Source organism: Lacerta agilis, chromosome 8, assembly GCF_009819535.1.
Source record: "Lacerta agilis isolate rLacAgi1 chromosome 8, rLacAgi1.pri, whole genome shotgun sequence".
In the NCBI taxonomy this organism is placed as follows: domain Eukaryota; kingdom Metazoa; phylum Chordata; class Lepidosauria; order Squamata; family Lacertidae; genus Lacerta; species Lacerta agilis.
In genome coordinates, this window is record NC_046319.1 from 27,566,993 (window position 1) to 27,578,819 (window position 11,827).

Sequence of the window (11,827 nt, forward strand, 5' to 3'; positions counted from 1 at the left end):
TAAGAACTTTTAAAGAACAGGAAAAAGGCCAACCAGTCTCATATATCAGCCACATTTAGCATAAAGTTGCCCACAATTTTCATCATTTTCACTGATAAAATATTCACCAATTTGAGTTTCACCAATGCTGCCAGAGCTTTTATTCTGAGGCTTGCACAGACATCACCTTCCTGCACTCCAGTTGTCCATCTTTGTCCATCTGCACAGCTCTGAAGTCACAGAACAGCACCCATGCGGATGTTAAGCATTATTGATGTTTGCCAATTTGATAGCCTTTTATGTCACAAAGTCCTACCGCAATGGGTGACAATGTGAATTTTACAGTGTTAGCCCTTTTTATGAAAGAGAGAGAGAGAATCCCATATTATTCTTCCCTTGGTTGCAAGGCTCTGGCAAATGATCATGAACACAACTTTGCACAGTGAAATAAAAGGGGTCAGATTCTGAAACTGCTGGTGCTGCTTTTGTGTCATTTCCTTGATTTGTGTTTAAACCTTAACAATATTGTGACAAAACAGCTTGTCTTTTATATGATATAGTCTGACTTAACAAACCTGACGCCTTCAAACACCAATTTGGTCCGGTATACTTTTAAAGATATAAATTGCAGCAAACGTTAACACATCTAGGCTACAATCCTATCAACACTTAACTGGAAGTAATACTCCATTGAGCACAGTGGAATTTACTTCTGAGTAAACATGCAGAGGACTGCACTTCACAAGCTCTATCTGATGGGGAAGGGAGAAATAAGCACAGACCACTAGAAGAACTGCAGTTATACTTCCAAGAATATTCATTGTGGTCCATCTGTTTAATTCTACCGTACATACTTTTAGATATTAGAATCACAAGATTGCAACTCGTCTATTAGAAGTTTTCAGTTTAGTCACTCCCCTAGTGTAGAAAGGAAATGATGATAAAGTATTTCTTCACCTGAACCAAAAGACGTATTATCAAATTTCCCGTTGATCACTGGGAGAAACGAAAAAGATCATTCATATCCTGCGGTTAACTCTAACCATTCTTATCATTCTAGCAATGTTCTGCTGGGTTATTTTTCCCACGGAGACATGAGGAAATAGACAGATGACATCAATCCATTCCAAGATGACCATCAAACACCCGTCAGATCATAAATAGTCTCAAGCTCAAGGTCTGATTCTCAGTACTGCATTTTATTTTTTAGAAGTTCAATTTTTCATCCCCCTGACCAAAATCACTGAGTTCTGATATTGCAACTAGAGAACTGGAGCAACTCACAAGTTTAACTGACCCCCACTTTCTCCTCCAAAGTTATGCACTTTTACATAAATGTCTTCCTTCAGCATATGCCAGCCTTTCTTCTCCTTCTGCAAGTGTGTGTGCACACGTGTATGTGTGTGTGTACACATACATACACACACACACACACACACACACGTGTGTGTGTGTGTGTGGAATATTCTGGAATAACTAACTCAGAATTTCAGATTCTTATTTTTTAAAGTATTTACCAAAAAAGGTATATTGCAATGTTTCTCCTGCCCACGCACCCGCCTGCTTTTCTTTTCTTTTCCTTAATACCAAACATCTTACACAGGATCAAAAGTATGGCTTGAAGCAAAAACTGGAGGATGTGAATAGAGATTTTTTAAAAAAATAATGTTCAAAATATACCCTGCTTATAGTCTCTTATTAATCCTAAGTATATTTATTCAGAAACCAGAAAGAATATATGTAACAGGTATTTCTTAGGTTTAGCAGGTAATGTGAAATCAGAGGTGCTTTTAAAAAATTGGAAAGCTCCTCATTCAATCTGGAAAAATTAATTTGCGTTACCTTCTGGCTTTTTTTTTCTTTTTCTTTTTAGAAAGTTCATATAAATTCAACTCAATGCTTTTTCTATTAGAAGCACTCCAAAGACACCTGTGTGCAATCCACAGTGCACATTTTAAATGAAAGGCAACATTCTGAGAAGGGTGATGGGGAGTTAGGAAGAGGGTGGGGGAATGAGCTTCACTTGAGAAAAACTTGTGCTTGTTTAAGGAAAACTACAGTTCATATTAATGCACTGGTGGGTTTTATAGGTTTGTTATAATGCAAATGCCCATGGTCACCTTAGGCTCCCATGGTATGTAAAGAAACAAATGTGTCAGCTTTCTTTCCTGAAGATCTGGCAATTTCTGATCCCAGAATTGCTACAAGCTAAAGCAGTGAAACTGATGCTGCAACTTGTACATTTCTCACTATCCGCTGTTTTGAAGGAACAGGTTATGTTATGGCATCCAGCATGGATACAAATGCAGGAGCATTTCATTAAATCTCTGGTGAACTCTAAACAAGTTTCTGCTTACTGAAGATCTGAAGTGTGGCTAAGAAGTTAAGCATCCTGAAAAACAATAACTTTTCCTTTGTGATAATGGAAATGCCTTTACAAATTTATTTAAAGTATTCTCTACAGACTTACTTATCTTTTTGCTAACTCTTCGGCAAAATGTTGCCTTTGAGTGGAAATAATTTGGGGGACACTAATACAATTTTGGGTAAGTCCAGTGTAAGTGAGCATAATATGGACTGTTTCACATGCAAATCTGTTTAGTACGGCATAACACCAGCATCTAAACAGTAAATAAATAGCCTACTTAAATGATTGAACATAGCTGAAAACAATGAGGGTTCTATTGTTATATACTTTCTGTTCTGATGAACCCAAAGTAACACCTGAAAAAAGAGCATGTATTCATAAATATTCTATGTTGCCGGGGAAATGCCAACAGAAACTGGATTATAAATTGCAACTGATATTCTTCAAAACATTAAGGTATTACGGACAAACCAACTTTAAAGGGATGTGTCAAATTAAAATAGATATGCATTTCCAATTAAGTTGAGGCATTTCACTTATGAATGCTGCATTTAAGGGGGCAAAATATTACAGAGGATGCATTGTAAAGCGATTAAAGAAAGCACAAAAAAGAGCAATAAGAGAAAACAAACACTTGGGATGTGTGTTTCTCTGAAGCTGTTCGTCTTGTAATAAATCAAACCCCATATTAATCTAGCCATGCTGAAAATAGAGATTATGCAGCTAATGATATTAGGGCCCAAACTGGCTGCTACACTGGGTACCCTTAAAGCAACTTGACGCTAACATGAACTTGGGATGCTGAAAGGACCTACAAGTCCTCCTTCTGTTTGTTTAATTTAGGGAGAGATATTTTGTTAAAAGCAATGAGAAGGCTCAGCCAACCAAAGTGCTGTTGCATTTGCAAGTCTTAAAGCTGGAGAGCTCTCACTTCATAGGGGAAAGAAGAAGTTAATTCATAGGGCACATAAGGCTTGCAATTGTCAAAGTGCAGACATGTCAATGCTATCATTATCAGGCAGATCGGCCAAGCGTTTAATGGTAGAATCTGGAGACATTCACTCTCCACTATCAGAATGACATCATAACTAAAACAGCCTTCAGCATGGAGGGGCACACACCACACCACACCACACCACTTGCCCACTTCTACACTTTTGATCCTCTCGTTCAATTTTGCCACATCCCTCCTTTCCTTTTGGGAGGCATTTGAAGGCTCTTAAAAAACCCTGGTTAAAAACCCTGGTAAGTCTTTTTTTAAAAAAAAACCTCACACAAATAAATAACGTTTTCAAAACAATACTTAAAAAACAGCCCCATTTGGAGAAATGGACCAGATTTAATATCAGCCACTTTGTTAGGAATAGCTGTCAGCTAGCCTCAAACGTACATCAAGATTTCAGACATTTCTCATTACTCCGGTGATCTTTACTACTGTAAGTGGATAAGGTGAAAGGCATACAATTAGAAATCAGCCTTCTACATTTTTTATTACGTGCTATATAGCTCAGTTTCTCCTCTGGTTTTTACACAGGTAGATATAGAGTAATACAGATGACCACATAACTCTACAGCCATGTAAAACACAGACCTTTGAGCAACTAAGCTCTTTATGAACTATTCAATGACAAGGACTCAAAAGCAACACGCTTCAGCCTCTGACAACAGCAGCAGCAGCAAGTATATGGAGCACCACTTCCCCCAAAATTGCAAACGTTTTAAGCATTTTATTCCCTGCACATGCAAATACACAAACACCCCAAGAGCATCACAGCAGGTATTCATTGTAAGGAAAACCTCACCTTGTATAATAAGCGATAGGAAGTGGGAAAGTTAGGAAGGCAAAATAAATCATAGTCATAGTCATAATAAATTTAAAACTCCCAAGGATACATGAAGAGAGAAAAAAAAACCTGCTACTGAGAAGCACCCAAAGAGTGAATTGCAGACCCATCCCAAAGCCCTTTGGCTTTTATTTACACAACCTATTGATGCACTTTCGCAGGTCACTTACTTTTCAGTTATGTTTGAACCCTGAATAATCATGAAGATCGAAGCAGCTGGGTTTGGGGGACTTCTAGAGGTTTTGGTTTGGTTTGCAAATAAGTTTCTTTCATTGGGAAAAAAAAATCCAAATTATGCAAATCTGCTCCCCCGGTAGGTAGTGAATATTCAATCAGATGGTGATATTGTAAATACTTCTATCCAACACACCCTGCACAGGGCAGATTTATGAAGCAACGTCACCAGCAACGCTCTAGTCCTTGTTGAAGCATCTCGAAGTTAATTAAAGCTGCAAATGTCCACCACCATCGCCACCCCCCTCTCATTCAGGTTTACTATTTCAACATCAAACCAGCCAGGAGATGGTGGGGGGGCGCCTCCCCCTTCTTTTTAGACACTTAAAGCGCCTTCCTCCAAAGTCAGTGAACAATGAACAAAGATTTGAGTGATCGAACGGCACAGAGGGAAAAGGTGGGGGTGGGATATTTTCCACACAAATAATCAAATCCAGTGGAAACGGTTAAAAATATAGTTGCTAATATTAAACTATGAAAGAAAACATCATTCTCCAAGCCTCGATGTGCAAAGGCGTTCGGCCAACCCCTTACAGAAGAATTTCTTAAAAGAAAAGGGAAAAACAAAGAGCTAAATGCAGCCAGCCTTCCTTATTCTCAGTCCTGAATGAGCCCAAACAAGGCTCCTAAACTTAATTATGACACTTAAAATAAGCTCCCCCCATCACACACACAAGCAAGGAAGGCACCACCAGTGCTATCTGTGGCAACCAAAGCAGATCAGCTCAGCAAAGACGGCCCCTGTTGGAATTATTTTAAACTGCACAGAGAGGAGAGAGAGGAGGGAAAACAGAGAGAGAGAGAGAGAGAGAGAGAGAGAGAGAGAGAGAAATCTTTAAAAGTAGATCCCATGTTCGCCTGTCTCGAGCAGTGGGAGAAAGACACATGCCTGTTTCTCCTGCGGTCCTTTTTCGCTCCCACTTCCCAGGACCGACTCCTTCCTCCGGCAGCCTCTTATCTCCTTCCCCGTTTCCTCATTGTTTGCATTTTGACGAGCAAAAGCAGAGGCAGGCAAACTTAGCGTTGCAAGGGCTCCTCTCCCCCCCCCCCCCCAGCTCTCATGTTCTGCTAAAGTGAAAATGAAGGGCTCTGACAACTCACGTCTCCGCCTAGACACTATTATAGACATAACAATATCCGCTCAACAAAAAACCCTCCGACAATAGCACCCATTGCACCTCCAGAGAGCCTCCAGTCCGACCACTCGCCCTCTCTCTCTCTCTCTTTCCCCCCGTTTTGTTGTTGTTTTGCAAATTTCTATTCTCTCCTCCCCAGACACTTGGAATTTCGAGTTACCTACCAAATGATTAAACACAAAATACCAGCACGGTGGTGACATTAGCCAGGCCCCAAACAACCAACCCCTATATATATATATATAATCTATCTCGTTGATTTAGAGCCTCTGATAATCTGCGAGGTGTTTGTTAAAAAAAAACTTTTAAAAAATCTAATTAAATGCCCATTATTTACACAGAGAGAAACAGAGAAAATTGGTTTGCTTTTTGAAGTTTCCCAACCTCTGGGCTTCTTTCCTTTTCTCCCCCCACTTACTCCTTATCTCTTTATTATTAAATATTGGCCCCATTGCAACAGATGAGGACCTCAAGAGCTGGGATTTTTTTTCCTACTGTGGCATCAAAGCCCTCTCTTTATTTACATATTTTCTTAAACAACTTTGTAGTGCTGAAAAACATAAGTTGCGTTTAAAAAAAAAAAGTGTATGACTGTATTTCCCTCCACAAAACAAAACTGATGCAGATACGAGGAGAAGGCAGCCAACCCCCCCCCCCACCCCGGAAAGAAGACCAGGGGCAGCCACTTCAACAACCTCGCTCCCAAGTCTTCCTACATATATATATTTTTGAAAAAAAAAACCTCTTCCACCCACCCTGCAAAGGCGGCAAGTCCGAGGTGCTGCCTTCCGTACCACCCGCTTGCAGGAATCACCCCCACCTCTCCCTCTCTCCACGTTAAGTTTCCCTTTTAACCTGTTACTTGAGGTCGTGTCTCCCAAATGCCCTGGATTCCTGTCTGGCAGGTGCTTGCTGCCTGCTTCCGGTGGGAAGAGGGTGGAGGGGCAGATCTCATGCCTGCTCCTTCTTCCAGTTCTCTGCTGCCCACCACCCCATCCACAAAGCAATCCCTTGCCTACTCCCCAGCCCCCCAAAAAGAAGCATTTTGAACTGCTCCGAAAGACAAGTGCAAAGCCCACCCCACCCCCCACCGCAACCTCAAGCCCAGGCGCGCTTCTCGCTAAGCAGAGGTCGAGCAGACCCGGGCACAAAATGGCAGGGCTCGCTGCAAAGGCAGCAGCGCGGCAGAAGTTTTGGCACGCGCGGGGCACGGCGGAGAGGCGAAACTTTTGCTCGCCATTGATTCCGGGACTGGGGAAAGAGGTGTTAAAAGGTTTGGAGGGGTGGTTTGTTGTTGTTGGGGGTTTTTGCGCGGGGGAGGGGGGGTCGCCTTGTTCTTTTTTACATCTCTCGGTTTGCCCCTGAAGAAGCCCAAAGAAAGGGGTGGATGCAACCCGCGCACGTGGGAAAGGAGGCACTTTTGCAGAAGTTTGCATTGCACCAATTCCTTAAAAAAAGGAAAGAAAGAAACCTAATGAAAAGTTTCTGGGCAACTTGAGAGTGTTGCTCAGCCGAGGGAGGGGGTCTTAAATCCTCCGTCTGTGTTCATTAAAGGAAAAAAAAATCCGGGGGGAAGTTTTTGCCTTTCTCCAGGTCCCCGGCACATAAACACACACGCACACACCCCGCGAAAGTAACGGATTTAAAGAGAGACCCAGCCAGAGCCGCGCCGGCTCTCCAGCCTCGCTCGCTCGCTCGGTCTCTCCTCCAGGCTAAGTTCTACAGCGCCATGCAATGGCTCCTTTGCTCCTTTCATTCTTCTCTCCCCTGACAGCCTTTGCTCGCAAACGTCACTGCTATGGATATTTAATTATACTGTATTTTTTAATCACGCAGGCCCTGTTGCGATGATGCAAAGGGGGGGGGGGTGGAGAGAGAGAGAGAGAAAGGACTCCAGTCCAAACTGACTTTGGCAATGTCTGGGGGCACCCTGCTTTTTTAGAAAGATAGATATTTTTAAAACTCCGGTCCTCCTCCCCCCCTCATTCTCTTATCTCTTAATCTTTTTTCCCCTCTTCCAAAAAAATAAAAAGAGCAGGAAATAAACAACCCAGCAGGGGCGTCCCTTTTGTCTCTCCTTACCTTCCCAATTTTTTTTTTTGTTTTGTTTTACGGTACGAGAAACTCCCCTGCACGTAAGCGGAGCGTTGCAAAAAGATTGTGTTCAATGAATAATGAAGCATATCCCCCACATGATTGACTTGATCATTTGCTCGGGCTGAGAAACGCGGGGTGGGTGGCGGGGGGGGGCGTGTGGAGAGAGGGAGAAAGTGACCAAGGAGAGGAACTCCGATCGGCCAGGCTGACTCCCCCGAAATCTTGGCCAGCCATCCCAAGGACGGGGAGGTGGGGGCGGGAAGGAGGTGTTATTTTCATCTGTCGCTTTTTTGGGGGGGGGGTTGTTGGAGGACCCCCCTTTTCTCTTCTTCCTTGATAGCGATCAGGCAACATCGCAAGACATCCCCGGCTCTCTCTCTCTCTCTCTCTCCTCTGCTTTGGATTCCCCCTCCCCGATCTGGTAGGTGAAAAGCATTGTAGCATTCAAAAGGCACCACTCCATTGTCGCCTTGGCATAATTCACAGCAACTAGATAGGTCTTGCGGCATTTAGCTTTGATGAGCCAAATGCTCAACCCCTTGATATAATAATCTACAAAAGAATGGGGGCTGGGATCGTCCATTTTCCTCCCCCCTCGCTCGCTCGCTCCCTTTTCTGCCTAAGCAACTAAAAAAAAGGGGGGGGAGCATTTAACACCGAGCAGTTTGGGGCATGACCTTGAGCCCGTGTAAACACACTTATTAAAAAACCGAGCCGTTTCTCTAAGATCCCCCCCCCCATCGCCGCCACTCCAGCCTCCCACCCACCCGTCGCCGCTGCTTCTGCTGCTAAGGATCCAGCCTCGATCAACCCTCTCCCCTCCCTCGCCTGTCATTTTCCCTAAACAAATCCGAAGATCTTTCCCCATTTAGGGGAGGAAAGGAAAAAAAAAAGGCAGAGCGGGGGGGGGGGGCTCGAGCAAGCGAGGAGGTGGAGAGGGGGGGGGTTGAGTATTTAAGCATCGCTTCTTACCTGCTCTGGAAACTATTTCAAGTCTGCTTCTTTGGAAAACTCCAGGGGGAAGCTCAGCGGCCGGCTGGATCGCTCAGCATCCGTCCAAGACGCTCCGGCGCTTAAGAGAAGTAATCAACGATAAAGTGACGTTGATCTGCACTGTAACCTTGTGGCGTATTTAATGTAAATAAGCAGTTATGTTGCCAATCGCACGCATGCAAACAGAGAAAGGTCCTCAGCGTTGCATTTTGATGCTTTCCATTAAGGCTGACTTTATTTACATACACTATTTAGGGGAAAGAGAGGGGGGGGGGAGAAGAGGAGAGAGGGAGAGGGAGAGGAGATCATGATGGTACGAAGACAATACTAGTGCCAAATGATTATGAAAATATGATTTTAATTAATCACGTAGTAGGCAAGGAAATTAGCATACGGTAATTAAACTTCCAGGGGAAAAAAAGGGAACGAAAGAAAGAAAGAGGGAGGGGGGAAAAACACGCCATGAAGGTTCTTTTTGCCTTATGGGTCTGGAATAATCGGGGGGGGATATATATAGATATAGATTTAAAATATGAGATTCCCACTCCCTCCTCCTCCTCCTGCGCTCCAATGCTTATATTATAAAGCAGATAACTTTAAAGGAAAAGAAAAGCCAGCAACTTTAGCAAGGTTGATCTGCTGAGGAAGTAGGAAATAATCTGTAGCCCCGCAGAAGGTGAGAAATGGGGAGTAGGGGGTATGTGTGGCTACTGAAGTAAAAGAAGAGAGGGAAGCGGGGCAGAAAGGGGGGGTCAAAATGGAGTGGGGGGGAGAGAAAGCTGAATAATGCAATTATGGATTCTGTGTCCCATAGTTGACAAAAGCATGGTGCCTCAATAGACTCTTTGTGATGGGATTATATAATGATTGTGGGGTAATTATGGGAAAAAAGAGATTTAGTCATAATAAAAAAAGTATCAAAATACATCAGTTTCTTTTAAAAGGAAAAAGCTAGCTCACGACATTAGGGGCATGTTAATAGGAAGGGGGCGGTGGGGGGGGGAGAGAGAGAGAAAGGCAAGATCCGAACGAGCTGACAAATAAAGAGAAGACTGTGATGCGCATGATTAAGAAGAGATGGAGACAGATTGATTATTCAAAATGCCGAGCCACAGGGACACTTAAAACATTGATTCAGGTAACACTAGTTTCATCTCAACTGAAATGAGTTCCCTGAAGATGACTGGCATACATTTTAAATCAGTTTATGCCGTTAAAAAAAAGAGAGAGGGAGGGGGAGAGAGAGAAAAATAAAGCAGAAACAACACCACAAGCAGAAATCTTCTAACATAAACGCAGAAGTCCATGCAAGTGGAGGTGGGGTTAGATTTCTGGCAATTCCCCGAAAGAATAATAAAAGTATGCGAGTGGGAAGGGCGGTGTGTTTAATTACTCTCTTCCTTAAATGTTCCCATTATTCCTTTCCATCTGATTTGAGAGGGATGCATACTGGTTTTTCACATTATATGAAGTTTCCTCCCCATCCCTCAAACAAATAGGATGACTTTTTAATCAGCTGCCCCCCAAAAGAGAGATTTCCAAAATGATTTTTTTTAAGGAAGTTTCTTTCCCCACCCCTCCTGACTTTTTGTTTGTTTGTTTGTTTGTTTTGTTTTGTTTTGAAGAAGTTTAAGAGCAGTTCTTTAAGACTGGTCATTAAAATGTGGGGAAGATGAGACCAGTTTTCATGTCCCGTCTTTCCAAAGTTTTGAAATTCACTCCGCACTTCACCATTTAACGTGTCTGGAAATTCTCTTTGAACAAATTCCAAAATACACTTCCCCACCCCCACCCCCGCAATAGAAATTAGCATAGCAATCACATCAATAATATCACTATCGCTATGGGAATGATAACTGGAGCAGTGGGGGTGTTCTTTATTCCAATTCTTCGTGGATCAACAGATTATATTCTCTCGCCTTTTGAATTTGTTATTGTAAAGTCAAGTGATTCTTTATAAGTGACAGCCATGGCCAAGAGATTGGGGGGGGGGGGGAGAGAGAGAGAGAGAGAGAGAGAGAGCAGGTCGAGAGGAAGTCACCATATGGACTTTTTAAAAAGGCACCTTTTGAACAAGATAATGGGGGAATGGTTGTTGCCTTTTAACCCTTCATTGTCTCATTCATGGCCTCAGAAAACATACACACACACACACCACACACACAACTTCCACACTGGCTTGCTCTGGGATTGTGATTAACAACTTTATAAGAAGCAAAACACAACAACAACCCCAAAACCCTAAGACATACGGTAAGTCTGACAGTTTCTGAGTTAGATAAGTGGTCTTATGTAGTCTATCATGCTGCTTTCAGCTCTGGCCAGGACTGAATAGTTTTCTCAGTGTGAGGTGGGCCTCCATAGGGTGATGCAGGCAGTTGCCATGGAAGATACGCTATTCCCTAATGAGCTGCCACTCTGCATCTCCAATGCATTTCCCAGTTTCATATGGCTAACTGTTGAGTTGATTGCTTGTGTTAGAGGTCAGCAGGGTGACTTATTTTTCTCTCTCTTCTAAACCCAATTGCTGGAGATTAGTTGTGGGTACATCAACGCCAGTGAAGTCCCTTGTTCATGGCAAGGAGTGACTGATGCTCCCCTTCAGTCTAAGGCAATGTGCACATTAGTGGCTTTAAAAGCAGCAACATCATCCCACCCCCCACCCACATTTGAAGTTGTTGTTTTACACCGCTGCTCACACCAGAAGGGTGGCAAGGCTTTCTTCACCTGATGCTGGTGACCTGTTTTGTCTCCCTGCAATTGCAAACACACTCTCTGAACTCCTATTCAATGAAGCTGCCATCTGCAGCCATCTGTGCATGTGCAACAGTGGTCCAAACAGTACATACCTCAACTGAACTGGGGCTTTCATTTTCAAATTGGATGGAAGATGGTTTGAGGGGGAAACACCTCAAACAGGAGTATTTCTCAATAAGCTACAGGATACAGATGAATTGTGGCTAACACTGTGCATCCTTGGCTTCAAATATCAGCAGTAGGAGCATGCTGGAGCAGGAGCAAGTGGAGATGTGTACATAACCTTAACCCCTCTTACACCTGAAATACCTTTAACAGGGTTGTTTTCCTGACTTGGTGAAGTCCACTATGAGGAAGCTTGAGAAGACACAGTATTAAGAAAGCCTACAGTATTGCAGAAAGTGAGACCCTGAAGATGC

At 43.1% G+C, this 11,827-nt stretch overlaps 1 protein-coding gene and 1 long non-coding RNA gene across 3 annotated transcripts in view; one reads left to right on the forward strand and one right to left on the reverse strand.

The window, feature by feature from the left end:
• ZNF536 (zinc finger protein 536) overlaps positions 1 to 8,714 on the reverse strand; it is a 446,856-nt gene extending 438,142 nt beyond the window's left edge. Inside the window, exon 1 of one of the 2 annotated variants that reach the window (XM_033156684.1) lies at positions 8,631 to 8,714. The gene's annotated coding sequence lies outside the window, so the exon portion shown is untranslated. Of the gene's footprint in view, positions 1 to 6,416; positions 6,547 to 8,630 lie in introns of those variants that run through there. The other variant, XM_033156685.1, reaches the window with a different exon arrangement.
• LOC117050813 lies at positions 7,962 to 8,771 on the forward strand. Its single transcript, XR_004427129.1, has 2 exons — positions 7,962 to 8,079; positions 8,676 to 8,771. It is a non-coding gene; the product is annotated as an uncharacterized LOC117050813 (long non-coding RNA).
• The last annotated feature ends 3,056 nt before the right edge of the window (positions 8,772 to 11,827 follow it).